Here is a 17,271-nt window from a genome sequence, read left to right as displayed (position 1 = left end):
ATAACATCAACCATACTGCCCTCATCAATCCTTTCCATTACTTCATGAATGAACTAAATCAAGTTAGCCCAAAACAATTTGCCTTTATCAAATCTGTGCTGACTTTCCTTTATTAGCCCATACTTTTCCAAGTGGCCATTAATTTTGTCCCTCATGTCGAAATCTCGACCTCAGAAAAGAATGACTCCGACACTTACAGCTCCGATGGAAGTTTCCCTTTTAATTTACTTGCTCGCAAGGGGTAGGTTTCACTCAGTCAAGGGCTAAATGAACACCTCCGCAATGGTACAGCTTCACAAGATATTTATACAGTAAAACCCAAGTTCTGGCCTCTCCCTGTGTATTGCTCTGTCTCACAGTCAGTGAATACAGATAAAGAGTTAATTACTATATCCTGGTCCTGACAGGGTGTCGAGATATTTCCTTTTGTCAGGGTTATCAGAAAGCCAAACGGCCATTACTCCATGAGTCATAGGTAATGGGCTATCACCTGTCTTGTATTGTGTCAGGATTATCCAATTTCCTGGTCAGTTTACCTGTTTGCTTCAAATGGATGAGGTAAAGGAAAGAGATAATGGCTAGAAGATAAGGGTGGGGTGACATGGAACTCCTGTAGTGTAGACAATAGGAGAGCACCATGGGGGGGTTACTTGTCTCAGCATGACTTGTCTCCTAACTGTCTGATAACCATCAGCCATCTAACAGCAGGTTTGGCTGTTTATACAAGCTGGCTGCTAAAATGCAGAAAGTTCTGGAAGGGCCAGGACTCCATTTTAATCAAAAGGCACACAAATACCGTATGGTATCAGCTTAGATAAAAATACATTTCCACATTCCCCCATTTTGTCCTTCACAAGGACAACTCAATCCATTCTGATCTTGTACAGTCTCTCCATTTCCATTTCTTTAGTTTCATTACTCACTAGGCATATTATACCTTCAGGATTTCTTATTCTGGGAGTAATGCTTAGGAAGGGAGGCTGATGGTTATTATCATAATTGGGCTGGTACCATCCCTGGAAGGCTGTGAGTTTATACCCTGCCGACCTCCATTCTGTTTGCTCCTTCGTTTCTGGCCCCTTAGTTAGTTTTGTCCTATTTTGCACTGTCAACCATTCTACCATTTCTGATTCGTTAAAGGGGACAGATCTCAGGGGAATACCCCCCCTGGAGTGGACAGGTACATGGGAACATATCCAACAACTCGGCAAGTTTCTTTCTTGAGCATACCTATGACTCAGTGCCATAAATACGTTTACGTGCAATTCCCTTCGGTGGTGGGTCTGTACCCCTGGTGTAATCAATAATGCGAAGTAAAACCCTGTCAAGCCCAGCACCATCAGTCCCCATAGTCCATACAGTTCCTTATTCAGTCTTCCTTTTTCTGTTCCTCTGATTCCTTCGTCCCTTCCTCCTGGTCGGGTGCCCGTTTGCAATGGGATGCGTGGATCCATGTTGGTCTTTCCTTTACCTTGATTGCAGTATTGGTCGCCAGCAAGACCTGGTATGGTCCTTCGAATCTTGGCTGTAGACTGCTTTTCCTTTTAAAAATCTTGATGTAAACGAATTCCCCTGGCTCCAGGTTATGACACTTCCTTCCGCTGGCTTGACTTGGGCTTCCTTTACCTGTGAATGAAAGCTGGAAATACATTTGGTTAGTGCAATACAATAATTCAACATATTTTCCTCCATTTTGTGGATGTCCATCTGTTTTGCAGTAAATGGTGCTGTAAAAGGTAGTCGTTGGGGACGTCCCATAACTATCTCATGCGGTGACAGGCCTGTTGTTCTGTTGGTTGCAGATCGCATTACCATCAAAGCTAAGGGCAGCAGTTCTGTCCATTTCAGTCCAGTGTCATTGCATAGTTTTGCCAGCTTATTTTTAAGCATTCCATTATATCTTTCAACAAGTCCAGCTGATTGTGGATGATAACTGCAATGAAAATGTTGATTAATCTGTAAAGCTTTACACATTTCTCTTATGACAGTTCCCGTGAAATGTGACCCGTTATCACTGGAAAGCTTAGCAGGGATTCCAAAGCGCGGTACAATTTCTTTTAACAAACATTTAGCAACAGTAGTGGCATCGGCCTTTTTACATGGAAAGGCTTCAATCCATCTAGAGAACACATCTACAATAACTAATACATACTTGAATCCCATACACATAGGTAATTCAATAAAATCCATTTGTAAATGTACAAAAGGCCCGACTGGATTTGGGTGGGAGGCAGATTCTACTTTTTCCGTCTTACCCGGATTCATTGTCTGACAGGTAACACAATTTTCACAGATTTGTTTTGCAATTGCCGAAATACCTGGTGCATACCAAGTTGCCAAAATATAATCTGCCAATCCCCCTTTGCCTGCATGTGTGAATGTATGAACACATCGGGCAATCCATGGAAGTAAGGATCTAGGGGCCACCACGCGGCCGTCATGGTGAACCCATATTCCTTCTGGATTTTTATAACATTGATCCTTCGTCCAGGTCACCACCACCTCCATACTGGCCTGTGTCTGAAAGGCCAGCACGTCATTAATAGTGGGTGGCGGGTCTGAGCAATTATTTTTCCTTAGTGGGAACAATGACACCTGCATCCCCCCTTTCGACAGAGCTGCTGACTTAGCTGCATTATCAGCTCTACAATGTAGATATTAACTGTGTGTCCTTCAGCCAGAATACAGGCTCGAGTTAACGCAAACAATTCGGCTTGTTGGGCTGAAAAGGAGTCTGGAAGAGAGGCTGTTTCGACAACATTAAACTGAGTTACAATTGCATAAGCCGCTCTAGGTTGGCCCCTATCATTTCGTAAGGCTGATCCGTCAACATAGTACACTAGATCAGGGTTACACATTGGTACATCTGTTAGATTGATATATGGTTTAGTCACTAATTCGGGTTACCATTTCACATGAATGGGGTTCGCCGTCGTCTTCCGTGGGGAGTAGAGTGGCTGGATTTAAGGTAGTACATCTTTTGATGACAAGGTTCGGATTTGATAACAGTTCGACCTCGTATTTAGTGGTTCTTGCGGAGGTTAGGTGTTGGGTGGCACATTTAGTAAGTAAAATCTCGACAGAGTGTGGGATATACAAAATGGTCTGATGATTTAGAGTTATTGGCTGAGCCTGTTGCATAGCATAATAAGCTGCTGCCAATGAAGGAAGACATCCCGATAGTCCGCGTGCCACTGGGTCTAGTTGGGTACTGAAATACGCTACCGGTCGCTGCCTGTCCCCATGTAACTGAGTCAAAACAGATTGTGCAAAACCCGACTTGTGATGCACAAATAAGTTGAATAGCTTAGTGTAATCTGGTAATCCCAAGGCTGGTGCTGAAGTGAGGGACTGCTTAAGATTCTGGAAAGCATTCCGGGATACTTCATTCCACATCCTTTAAGCATTGTGAGAATATTTGTGTGGGCTTCTGAACTGGACAAATCTGTGTGTTACACGGACTTCTCATTTATGCTTATGGTGATTCACAGATCACAGAATGTAAAGTACTTGTTTTCTAATCTTATTAAAAGGCTTCCAAACCCAAGATTTTTCCAATACACCCAAAATGTTGATCAAGAGATCACCTGAAATATCTCAAAATCCCAATTCAATTATTGTACTGTCACTCTTTATCAAAAAAAAAATCCTCTTCCTGAGCTAGAAGCTTTTGTACCAAGAATTTACACCAAGGACAATGAGAGTGTACTCCCCCAGCCTGCACCTCGAGAGACCCACAAAGGCTTTTTAAAAAAAAAAAGGCATTACAACTTTTAACCACCGGGACCATGTCTCAACAAACCTATCCTTTGTGCATTTCCTGGCTCCGTAACCTCTCATCCGAATAAATCCACACCTGCGCTTCTAACTTAAAATGTCTTAAACTTCCCACATACAGGACAACACTATGAAGGGTTAAAAAACTTCACTTTGTTTGAAAAAGTGGGTGGAGCTAAAACAAACAGGCAGTTCCACAACCTTTCCAAACAGGCTTCCAGACACAAGGAAAAAAGACAGAAGCACTCTCATTCAAAGACAAGACATTCACGCACTCTCATTGAAAGACAAGACATTCACAAGTTTCTCTCCATTCAATAAAGCTTTTTCTTTTGCTAGCCTCATTTTTTTTTTTGAATCCATAAATCACTATCAGGTTCTCTTTTTTTTTACATTTGATTTACTTCCTCTGTTAATTTTACATGGACTTGAAGAATCGGAACCCAGGCCTTTTCTATTACTTTCCTTTTTTTTTCTACCTGGATCTCTGTTTATAAGACACTCCTGGAGACAAGTTGTTCTCTCTAAATTAAATGAACCATCGGGTGGAAATGGCCTGTTTTCACCCTTAGTCCACTTTACCGTTTTTGTTTCTTTGGTCAATTGAAGACTGACCACAATTCTGGAGCATGACATAGGCTGGTGTGCCTTTTGTGGTGTTTTAACTTGCTCCGGCACCCATTCTGGATGATTAAGATTTTCCCACAGTTTCTGATCTCACAATCCTTTCGGCCAACCGAGTTCTCTACGCCCACTTCTCCTGGCCGTTACGTGGCCTGAAAAGGCTCTTAATTCGGGCTCAGTCTGGGTGTGTGAGATATGTTGGCACGAACCAACTGTAGTTGATCAATCAGTCACTGTTTCTTTTCCTAATCAATCCTTGTGTTTTTTGTTTTTTTTCGAATCACAATTTTCCCTAGTGACTCTTCCCGTTTCTCTAATGGCAATGACTCACAAAGGTATTGCACCCAACAGTAATACAAGGACAACAAACAATATTCCCGTGAGTACACAAATCATAACCTCTAAACAAATTCTCAGTCTGCGTTGTACGCCACTACAGACCGAGTCCTTAACTTATCCTAATAACAGCTGATAAAACTTAAGGTTCCGTACCCAAACTCTTTGATCGATTGCGCTCTTTTTTTTTTAATAGTCTTATCACATAAGAACCCCTTCCGAATTAAAAACAATAAAAATCTTATCACATAAGAACCTTCGATCGATTAGCGCTTTCTTTTTTCTTTTTTTTTTTAATAGTCTTATCACATAAGAACCCCTTCCGAATTAAAAACAATAAAAATCTTATCACATAAGAACCTGGAACCCTTTTCGATCGACTAGCGCTTCCTTACCTACTGAAACCTTCCCCGGGCTGTCTCGAGATTTTTTCCAGAACCTGTTCTCTTCTGCTGGCGAGCTGAGAAAGAAATGGTTATAAAAAAAATACCTTTAACTTTTAAATGCCGAGTCTTGTAGATGCAGTACCTCCGCTGTGGACAACAGATTACATCTGCGATTCAACAGTGAAGAAACCTCTTGTGAGCAAAGGCTCACCTTGTTTGGCCACCGAAGCCTTTCACTGGAGAGGCACTATGCCTGTATCCGTTTTACTCACAGGACAGAGAGTATGCATCTCGGTGGAACCTCCAATAACTGTCGAAATCTCGACCTCAGAAAAGAATGACTCCAACACTTACAGCTCCGATGGAAGTTTCCCTTTTAATTTACTTGCTCGCAAGGGGTAGGTTTCACTCAGTCAAGGGCTAAATGAACACCTCCGCAATGGTACAGCTTCACAAGATATTTATACAGTAAAACCCAAGTTCTGGCCTCTCCCTGTGTATTGCTCTGTCTCACAGTCAGTGAATACAGATAAAGAGTTAATTACTATATCCTGGTCCTGACAGGGTGTCGAGATATTTCCTTTTGTCAGGGTTATCAGAAAGCCAAACGGCCATTACTCCATGAGTCATAGGTAATGGGCTATCACCTGTCTTGTATTGTGTCAGGATTATCCAATTTCCTGGTCAGTTTACCTGTTTGCTTCAAATGGATGAGGTAAAGGAAAGAGATAATGGCTAGAAGATAAGGGTGGGGTGACATGGAACTCCTGTAGTGTAGACAATAGGAGAGCACCATGGGGGGGTTACTTGTCTCAGCATGACTTGTCTCCTAACTGTCTGATAACCATCAGCCATCTAACAGCAGGTTTGGCTGTTTATACAAGCTGGCTGCTAAAATGCAGAAAGTTCTGGAAGGGCCAGGACTCCATTTTAATCAAAAGGCACACAAATACCGTATGGTATCAGCTTAGATAAAAATACATTTCCACACTCATTAGTGTGTTTCCCCACCATTGACAATAGGCCGACTGGCCTGTAATTGCAGGATTTATCCCTATTTTGAACAGGGTTGCAACATTTGCATTCCTCCAGTCCTCTGGCACCATCCCAATAATTAAGGAGGATTGGCAGATTGTGGCCAGAGCCTCTGTAACTCTTACTTCCCTCAGTAACAGGGTACATCCCATCCTGACTGGGTGACTTATCTACTTTGAGTCCTGCCAATCTTTTAAGTACCTCCTCTTTATTTTATACAACCCAATATCGCTACTACCTCCTCACTTACTGCGGCATTGGCAGCATCCTCTTCTCCAGTGAAGACTAATGCAAAGTACTCGTTTAGTACCTCAGCCATGCTCTCTGCCTCCACAAGAATATCTCCTTTTTGGTCCATAATCTGCATCAACCTTCCTTTGCCTACCCTTATACTATTGTTAAATTTAGAGAAGACTTTTGGGCCCATTTTTCTGTTAGCCGTTAATCTATTTTTGTACTCTCTCTTTGCACTTTTTATTCCCTTTTATAGATCATTATCATTACAATATTGCTCCTGCATCCATCTGTAAATTGCCTGTAAATTTGCTCCTCTATCTGCTTCCCACTATTTGGTGGCCTAACGTATACACCCAGTAACCAGGAATATTAAGTTCCCAATCCTCCCTTCTTTAAGCCAGACCTCTTTTATTGCCACAATATCATAGTCCCATGATAGAAATGCTTAAACTGATGAAAGGATGGGACAGGGTGGGTAGAAGCAGACTGTTTCCAGTGGTTGGGGGTCAAGAACAAGGGGAGATAGATCAAAGATTAATGTATTAGGTTTAGAACAGGGAGCTGGAGAAACCTCTTTACACAGAGAGCCATGAGGCTGTGGGATTCACTTGCAGGGTTAGAGGCTAAGGCAGGAACGATGTCAACATTCAAGCTCAGACTGGAGAGAGAGAGGAAGAAAAAGGGGTTGAAGTGATATGGAAACTGGATGGTTAAATGTGAATAGAATTACTGGTTTTGGTGGAGGGTAAATGCTGACATGGACGGTTTGGTCAAATGGCCTGTGTCCATGTTTTTCTCTGTATACTCACTCAGACTCTGTACACTTGGGAATATGTTGTGCTCAAGGTGTGAACCAATACAAAAAAGGTGAAGTGTGTGAGGTGGTGAGGAATGCTGTTATTTGTGGTACATTTCTTGTTCTTCCTGCCTATAGGCAACTCCTTCCTGCTCACAAAGTGCTGAGATGCAAATATGGAAAGTGGAGAGAAAAAGGTTAACGGTTCACTAACAACCCAGCGCACTCACTTTGTTGGTTTACTTTGGACAGAATGACGCTGGGCGCACAACTCATCACTGTGTGCAACACCTTTCATTTAACTGCACTTTCATTTACTGTCTCCCAATAATTGGGCCTTGTTCTTGGGTGGGGAAATAAATAGAGCAAAGCTAGTATTTGGAATCCACGGGCAAAGTACGGAAAATGCCCGTCAGAGAGCTGTATAAATCGATCAGGGACCAGATATCTCCAGAGATATTCGGGGAGGGGCGGGGAGCGGGTTCTGTCGGTGCCCAGGGAAGGGGGAGACAGGTTGGTGTTTGGGTTGGGGGAATCCTTGGTCAGACCACAGTGCTGGGGGAGGTAGGCTGTGCCCTCCCTCTTCACCTGTTCTGTCCCTTCTCTGGTCTGCTGTACTTTACCAACTTGTGTTTTAGTTTAAAAGTGTGTTTTAAATTCACCCTTTCTGTCCGGTTGTTTCCTGTTTCCCATCTCTGCCATTTTCTCCCCTTTGCCTCAGGGCTCTCGCTGCTTCAGATTTCCTCCGTTCTGTGTCCATTTTGTGACCTGGAGTTACTGCTCAGTTGCGCTGATCTTTTCGGTAGAATTTGCCCGAAATCGGCGTAACCCGGGTAAAAGATCATGGAATTTAAGCGCAAATTACAATCTGCACAAACCAGAAGAACACCGCCTCCATGCAGTTGGCTTCGCCATCAAGAATGGGCTGGTGGGCCGGCTCAGAGACTCACCCTGCGGGATAAGCAAACATCTCATGACTCTCCGGCTCACCCTAGCCCGGAACCAGTGCACCACAGTCTTCAGCGCGTACGCCCCAACACTCGACGCAACAAATGAGACCAAAGAGGAATTCTACTCCAGCCTCGAACAAACCCTGTCCCGAGTTCCTAAGGCCGACAAACTGATCCACCTCGGCGACATCAACGCTAGAGTCGGTTATGACACAGACCTGGGGGGAGGCGTGATCGGCAAAGAGGGGGTCGGGAAAACCAACTCCAGCGATACCCTGCTCCTGACAAAATGCCTAGAACATGACCTTGTCATCTTGTTCCATCAGAGTGACAAGTACAAGGCAACGTGGCCACCTGGGACCACAAGACAAGGATGGTCAAGGGGAAGGTGTTGGGTTCATCATTGCCCTTAAACAGGAAAGGGAAAGAAAGAAAAAGATAAACATTTTTAATACTCAGCAGGTCGGGTCTGTGGAGAGAGAAACAAAGTTACTGTTTCAAGTCGATGACTCTTCGGTCAAAGACATGGAATCTTTTACATCCACCTGAGAGGGTAGATAGGGCCTCGGATTAACGCCTCATCCTGAAAGATGGCACCTCAGACTGTGCAGCACTCCCACAGTACTGCACGAAGTGCCAGCCTAGAGATTGGGCTCAAGTCCCTGGAGTGGGGCTTGAACCCCGACCTTCTGATTTTGCAACTTCACTAGAAAATCTTTCCACTTATTTATAATGTCGCTAACGCATTGTGACCAGAGAAAGTCCTGCCCTGTATTATTTAGCCCACGATTCAGACCCTCGTGCCGAGCAGTGTGCTATTAATCAGTACATCACTACAGCAGAAACTACAAGGTAGTGTAACAGAATATACAGAAACATTTTATTATAAATACGTCCTTACCAATTATAGTGAGCGGGGTGTTAAAGCCATCCATGCATCTTGAGATATCAAATCCTAATGGGTTTGTGCAATGTACAAGGTAGAAATGATCACCATTCACTTTCCAACATAACAGAACAATACGGGTCGTCCAATCCACTGCGACGCTCTAAAGTAGCGGTTTGTACAATCTGACACGGCAGGACTCAAGAAGCCAATAAGACTCTTTCGGCACAATACAGATAAGACGGTCATAACATTCTGAAATAAAAATGAATCGGGTAATAATGGGTTGAGTTGCCATCCGTAATAAGACAACGGGTCTGTGCAGACCAAGAAAGCAGAGAGGAGCAACGGAACTGTGACGGCTGCAGCTCTGACCCTTTGTTCAATAGATCGTAGGGGTGGAATTGGACTTAGGTGGGGGGACACAAAACAGGTGGAATTGCATTTGGTGCCCGTTATACCACATGGCCAATACTGAGTGCTATTGACATCAACGGAACTGAATATCGGGCCAGGTGTATAACGGGTGACTGATACGATATCGCCTGTTTTACGCCCCAGTCCATGTTGGAAAAGGCCCCACACAACAGCTGGATGTAGTGCAAGGGGTTTAAATAAAATCTCCTCAGTTCTTAAACCCACATGGCATTAACAATGGATTCTCTCTGCACGTTAACATTTTTATTGGATGGTCCTTCCTCCAGCTGGGTCACCTTTGACGTCAGGTCCATTAATAAAATTCCACTGAACAGTCGGTCCTTAACTGCTGGAAGACTTGGCACAGAAGCGTTGTGGAGAAGGACAATACACACATCAGGCCAGCCGTAGGATCTCGAACCTTCGTCTGTCTGGGCTGAAACACTCAAGTTATTGTAAGGTGACCAAGGCAACAATATACCAATAAGGGGGCGGAGAGGGAGGATTGTCTAAGTGTGGCAATATCATAAACCTCTTCATGATTTCCTCTGGTCCTAGTGAAATCCTAAATATATTTTGCGTTGAAGATGATTATAATTATGATCGAAATACAGGCTAAAATGTATCTTCCGTGGGCCATTTATGATGTGATGACAGGGCAATGGCCACCCCTCCCTCCCCTTCCCAGATATCAATGGAGAAGTTGGGGCTGAAACTGGATGAAGACCAGCAACAATCGAGCGAACTTCTAAATCCCTCTATTGTCGTAAATTAACATCAATGTCAAGGAGCTACAACACTCAACAGAGTTGGAACAATTGGCTTTGTAACTGAGGCGAGAGATTTTCTGTCTCAGTTACAAAGCCAATTGCTCCAGCTCTGCTCTTGTCCACGGCCTGTATTATTTACGAAATAGTTTCTGAGTAATCGCCTCCAAAATTAATTCTTTGTTGATGGACGTGGGTGGAGAACAGAATCACAACAAGTGAAGGTGGGAGGGCACATTTAGTTGGGTTGGATTTATTACACCATAAATACAGGGAAATATTTCTCCATAGTTACCATTTTGAACAAAACATGAAAGCATTTTAAAGGTACATACTCACCCTCTCACTAAAAATTAACCACCAGAGGGAATCCTGCACATTTACTGTCTGAATAAATCAACTCTGCCATCACATGGGGCTCAAAACAAATATGGGGACACATCCAAGTAGTAGATTGTTTCACTGGGGGATTGGCTGGTGTTTTTGCTCCAGTTCTGAGGGAGTGGGCGATAGTGGGGTGTATTCATTCTCGGGACCGGTCAGACGGAACACAGAGGCCTTTCCCGGGCCCTGTGGTCTCCCTGCGCTCATATTGCGTTCGCTCACTTGAAGGATGTGGTTGTGTAAGTGGTTTGCTCGGGCGTACCAAAACACACCTCCTACTACAAGTTCTGGATGATAGGGATTACGATGGACAGATCTGGCACAGACAGTGTTTTTCGGGCTCAACCGTATAGTGTTTAATAAAGTTCAACTGCACCTCTAGTAAAACAGTACACAGTGGTGTAATACAGTACAAAAGTACAACCCTGGTCTGTCCAACAAGCCCCTGCCGTGTCACGTTACCACGGCCTAACATATAATATACAGTACACAAGAAAAGAAGCTTCCCAGACTAAACCCCTATGGTTTGTCTAGGACATACATCACCCCTTCACACAGCTAAGTGGTCTTAAGGATGTGTAGGTGTGGACAATGCTCACCCCGATTGCCCGTGGACTTGCTTGCAGCTTCTTCCCGTACCACGTGACTCCTGGTTCTGTATCGCCGCTGCAGTATTCGAGACCCAGTTTGAGTTGCGGTCCATATTGGGGTGGAAGAGCAAGGCTCAGCTCTTTGTGATGTTCTGTCCTTCCGTCCCGTGGTGGAGTGCAAAAAAGTAGAAAGAAATCGAAGGGTGATGTCACAGCCAAGGAGGTAAGTGATTGGCTGGTGATTGGTGAGTAGTTTTTCTTTTCCTTTATCAGTAGGTAACCTTTAGCATTGTTGTTGCCAAATTAAGTTAATCTAAGGGTTAAGTCATGGCAGGAGAGCTCGAACATGTGTCATGCTCCTCCTGTGCTATGTGGGAAGTCAGGGACGCTTCCGGTGTCCCTGATGACTATATAGGCGGGAAGTGTATCCGGCTGTAGCACCTGACAGACCGCATTGCAGCACTGGAGCTGTGGGTGGATTTACTCTGGAGCATCCGCGATGCTGAGGATGTCGTGAATAGCATGTTTAGTGAGTTGGCCACACCGCAGGCAAAGAGTACACAGCCAGATAGGGGATGGGTGACCAACAGGAAGAGCGGTGGAAGGAAGGTAGTGCAGGGGTCCCCTGTGGTCATCCCCCTGCAAAACAGATACACCACTTTTGGTATTGTTGAGGAGGATGACTTATCAGCGGAGAGCAGCAGCAGCCAATTTCATGGCTCTGCTGCACAGGAGGGCAGGAAAAAGAGTGGGAGAGCTATAGTGGTAGGGGATTCTATTGTAAGGGGAATAGATAGACATTTCTGCGGCCGCAATCGAGACTCCAGGATGGTATGTTGCCTCCCTGGTGCAAGGGTCAAGGATGTCTCGGAGTGGCTGCAGGACAGTTTGGAGGGGTAGGGTGAACAGCCAGTTGTTGTGGTGCATATAGGTACCAACGATATAGGTAAAAAACAGGATGAGGTCCTACAAGACGAATTTAGGGAGCTAGAAGCTGAATTTAAAAAGTAGGACCTCAAAAGTAGTAATCTCAGGATTGCTACCAGTGCCACATATTAGTCAGAGTAGGAATCGTAGGATAGCGCAGATGAATACGTGGCTTGAGGAGTGGTGCAGAACGGAGGGATTCAAATTCCTGGGACATTGGAACTGGTTCTGGGGGAGGTGGGACCAGTACAAACCGGACGGTCTGCACCTGGGCAGGACTGGAACCAATGTCCTAGGGGGAGTGTTTGCTAGTGCTGTTGCGGGGGAGGGGCGGTTTCAACTAATATGGCAGGGGGAGGGGAACCAATGCAGGGAGACAGAGGGAAGTAGAAGGGGGGCAGAAGCAAAAGATAGAAAGAAGACAAGTAAAATTGGAGGGCAGAGAAACCCAAGGCAAAAAACAAAATAGCCACATTACAGCCAAATTCTAAAGGGGCAAAGTGTGCTAAAAAGACAAGCCTAAAGACTCTGTGCCTCAATGCGAGGAGTATTCGTAATAAGGTGGACGAATTAACTGCGCAGATAGCTGTTAACGGATATGATGTAATTGGCATCACGGAGACATGGCTTCAGGGTGATCAAGGCTGGGAACTCAACATCCAGGGGTATTCAACATTCAGGAAGGATAGACAGAAAGGAAATGGAGGTGGTGTGGCGTTGCTCGTTAAAGAGGAAATTAATGCAATAGTAAGGAAGGACATTAGCTTGGATGATGTGGAATCGGTATGGGTGGAGCTACGGAATACCAAAGGGCAGAAAATGCTTGTGGGAGTTGTGTACAGACCACCAAACAGTAGTAGTGAGGTTGGGGACAGCATCAAACAAGTAATTAGGGATGCGTGCAATAAAGGTACAGCAGTTATCATGGGTGACTTTAATCTACATATTGACTGGGCTAACCAAACTGGTGGAGGAGGATTTCCTGGAGTGCATTAGGGATGGTTTTCTAGACCAATATGTCGAGGAACCAAGTAGAGGACTGGCCATCCTAGACTGGGTGATGTGTAATGAGAAAGGACTAATTAGCGATCTTGTTGTGGGAGGCCCCTTGGCGAAGAGTGACCATACTATGGTAGAATTCTTTATTAAGATGGAGAGTGACAGAGTTAATTCAGAGACTCGGGTCCTGAACTTAAGAAAAGGTAACTTCAATGGTATGAGACGTGAATTGGCTAGAATAACTGGCGAGTGATACTTAAAGGGTTGATAGTGGATAGGCAATGGCAAACATTTAAAGATCACATGGATGAACTTCAACAATTGTACATCCCTGTCTGGAGTAAAAAATAAAACGGGGAAGGTGCCTCAACCGTGGCTAACAAGGGAAATTAAGGATAGTGTTAAATTCAAGGAAGAGGCATATAAATTGGCCAGAAAAAGCAGCAAACCTGAGGACTGGGAGAATTTTATAATTCAGCAGAGGAGGTCAAAGGGTTTAATTAGGAGGGGGAAAATAGAGTATGAGAGGAAGCTTGCTGGGAACATAAAAACTGACTGCAAAAGCTTCAATAAATATGTGAAGAGAAAAAGATTAGTGAAGACAAACGTAGGTCCCTTGTAGTCAGATTCAGATGAATTTATAATGGGGAACAAAGAAATAGCGGACCAGTTAAACAAATACTTTGGTTCTGTCTTCACGAAGGAAGGCACAAATAACATTCTGGAAATACTAGGGGACCGAGGGTCTAATGAGAAGGAGGAACTGAAGGATATCCTTATTAGGCGGGAAATTGTGTTAGGGAAATTGCTGGGATTGAAGGCCAATAAGTTCCCGGGACATGATAGTCTGCATCCCAGAGTACTTAAGGAAATGGCCCCAGAAATAGTGGATGCATTGGTGATCATTTTCCAACAGTCTATCGACTCTGGATCAGTTCCTATGGACTGGAGGGTAGCTAATGTAACACCACTTTTTAAGAAAGGAGGGAGAGAGGAATCGAGTAATTATAGACCGGTTAGCCTGACATCAGTAGTGGGGAAAATGTTGGAATCAATTATTAAAGATGAAATAACAGTGCATTTGGAAATGTCGAAATCTCGACTCTCAATATAAGACTCTAACACAATCGGCTCCGGTAGACGTTCCTTTAATTTTTACTTGCAGCAAGGAAGAGTCTCACTCAGTCAAAGGCTAAGCGACGACTTCCAACAAAGTATTTATACAGTAAAAAACAAGTTATGGTTCCATCCTGTGTATTGGTTCAGACTTTGCAGTCAGCAAAAACAGATAAAGAGTTAATGATTACCACATCCTTGTCTTTACATTTTTCTCAAATGTCTCTTTTGTAAGTGATTTTAGTGACCAGACAGCAATGATTCGATTAGGGTGTGATAATGTGCTATTACTGGCTTTTCATTGTTTTAGGATTGTCCAGTTTCCTGGCCAGTTATTTGGGCCCATGATTTCCATAGTGGTTGATTGGGTACTTGGCTTCTTGCATATTATGGATGATTTCTGTACAAGAGATAATAGCTGGTAATTTGAATATCTCTTAGGGGGTGAATTGATAATACAGGGGAGCACAATGGGTGGTACTTATCTTAGCAAGACAGTCTTAATGTTGTCTGGTGGCTATTAATCAGCTGTCAGCAGTTTCAGTCAGGGTTAGCATGTTTATGTAAACAGACTGTCTGTTGCAGAAGTTTCTAGCAGGTCCTGGACTCCATTTTGTTTTATGGTAAAAAGGGTACAAAAAACAGTATAATGCAACTTAAAAAAATACATTTCCACAGAAAGCAGTGACAGGATCGGTCCAAGCCAGCATGGATTTATGAAAGGGAAATCATGCTTGACAAATCTTATAGAATTTTTTGAGGATGTAACTGGTAGAGTGGACAACGGAGTACCAGTGGATGTGGTGTATTTGGACTTTCAAAGGGCTTTTGACCAGGTCCCACACAAGAGATTGGTGTGCTAAATTAAAGCACATGGTATTGGTGGTAATGTACTGACGTGGATAGACAACTGGTTGGCAGACAGGAAGCAGAGTGTCGGGATAAACAGGTCCTTTTCACAATGGCAGGCAGTGATTAGTGGGGTGCCGCAGGGCTCAGTGCTGGGACCCTAGCTATTTACAATATCCATTAATGATTTAGATGAAGGAATTGAGTGTAATATCTCCAAGTTTGCAGATGACACTAAGCTGGGTGGCGGTGTGAGCTGTGAGGAGGAGGCTAAGAGGCTGCAGGGTGACTTGGATAGGTTAGGCGAGTGGGCAAATGCATGGCAGATGCAGTATAATGTAGATAAATATGAGGTTATCCACTTTGGTGGCAAAAACACAAAGGCAGAATATTATCTGAATGGCGGCAGATTAGGAAAAGGGGAGGTACAACGAGACCTGGGTGTCATGGTACATCAGTCATTGAAAGTTGGCATACAGGTACAGCAGGCGGTGAAGAAGGCAAATGGTATGTTGGCCTTCATAGCTAGGGGATTTGAGTATAGGAGCAGGGAGGTCTTACTGCAGTTGTACAGGGCCTTAGTGAGGCCTCACTTGGAATATTGTGTTCAGTTTTGGTCTCCTAGTCTGAGGATGGACGATCTTGCTATTGAGGGAGTGCAGCGAAGGTTCACCAGACTGATTCCAGGGATGGCAGGACTGACATATGAGAAAAGACTGGATCAACTGGGCCTGTATTCACTGGAGTTTAGAAGGATGAGAGGGGATCTCATAGAAATATATAAAATTCTGACGGGACTGGACAGGTTAGATGCAGGAAGAATGTTCCCAATGTTGGGGAAGTCCAGAACCAGGGGACACAGTCTTAGGATAAGTGGTAGGCCATTTAGGACCGAGATGAGGAGAAACTTCTTGACTCAGAGAGTTGTTAACCTGTGAAATTCTCTACCGCAGAGACTTGTTGATGCCAGTTTGTTAGATATATTCAAGAGGGAGTTAGATGTGGCCCTTACCGCAAAAGGAATCAAGGGGTATGGAGAGAAAGCGGGAAAGGGGTACTGAGGTGAATAATCAGCCATGATATTATTGAATGGTGGTGTGGACTCGAAGGGCTGAATGGCCTACTCCTGTACCTATTTTCTATGTTTCTATGTTTCTTGGTGAGGGCGATGAGACGACTGAAGTAGCAAGAGAGAGAACTCTCAAAACGGCTTCCTTTTATCCCCCAAAAACCCTCGTCTCCTTTCGCGGCTGGGCTGATCAATCCCTTGCCTTGGGCTGTGTTTGAATGGCCTGCCCTTCTAGAGAATGTCCTGTAAATGGGTTTCGCTTCCAGCCCATCTTGGATTGAGTGGCTCCCCTTTATGTGGTTTTCCGCTTGTCAGGGCTTGCCCATGTTGATACAATGGCCCTGAAATTCAGTACTGCTGGAACGCTGGTGCTCCCCCACCTTTTTGTGTCCATTAGCACTGAAATGTTTTCGTGGCTGGGCCACCCCATATTCAGCTCCAAAAATGAACAAATGGGTTCCAGCACTAATGAACCCTTCCAAAGTGGATTTTTCAGCAGTGTGGCTATCTTAATTTGAGTGTTATCACCACTGAGAAATTCAGCATGCAGGTAAGGGTTTCTAATGGGCTAGCTGCTCCCGGGCCTTTTTAAAGGGCAGAGTTTGCAGCAAGGCCCTGACAGGGGAAGGAGGTTGGAAGGATGGCTGGTGTAAGAGGTGCAGGGAGAGCCAACAGGTTCACTGATATGGAACTGGAGACACTGATGGACGGTGTGGAGGACAAGAACAATACTGTTTCCTGATGTGGGGAGACCTGGCAGACCACCAGTACATAATGCATGGAGGCAGATTGCAGGGGGGATGTCAAGCACCTCGATATATGTGAGGACGCACCCTCCCAGGAGGGTGCTGGCAAGTCTGCACCCTGCCCGTCCAGGGTGGCGATAGGTCGATGCCTCCTCGCTCTGGGGCGACAGGGATCCTCCTCCTTCTGTGCTGCCTCCTTCTCCTCCTCTACCTCCTCCTCCTACACCCCCTCCTCCTGCACCCCCTCCTCCTACACCCCTTCCTCCTATACCCCATTCTCCTGCACCTCCTCCTCCTACACCCCTCCTCCTACATCCCTTCCTCCTGCACCCCCTCCTCCTACATCCCTTCCTCCTACACCCCCTTCTCCTGCACCTCCT

This window comes from Pristiophorus japonicus, chromosome 19 (assembly GCF_044704955.1).
Source record: "Pristiophorus japonicus isolate sPriJap1 chromosome 19, sPriJap1.hap1, whole genome shotgun sequence".
Taxonomy (NCBI): Eukaryota; Metazoa; Chordata; class Chondrichthyes; family Pristiophoridae; genus Pristiophorus; species Pristiophorus japonicus.
The sequence above is the reverse complement of the archived record's forward strand: the minus strand, read 5'-3'. Positions refer to the sequence as shown.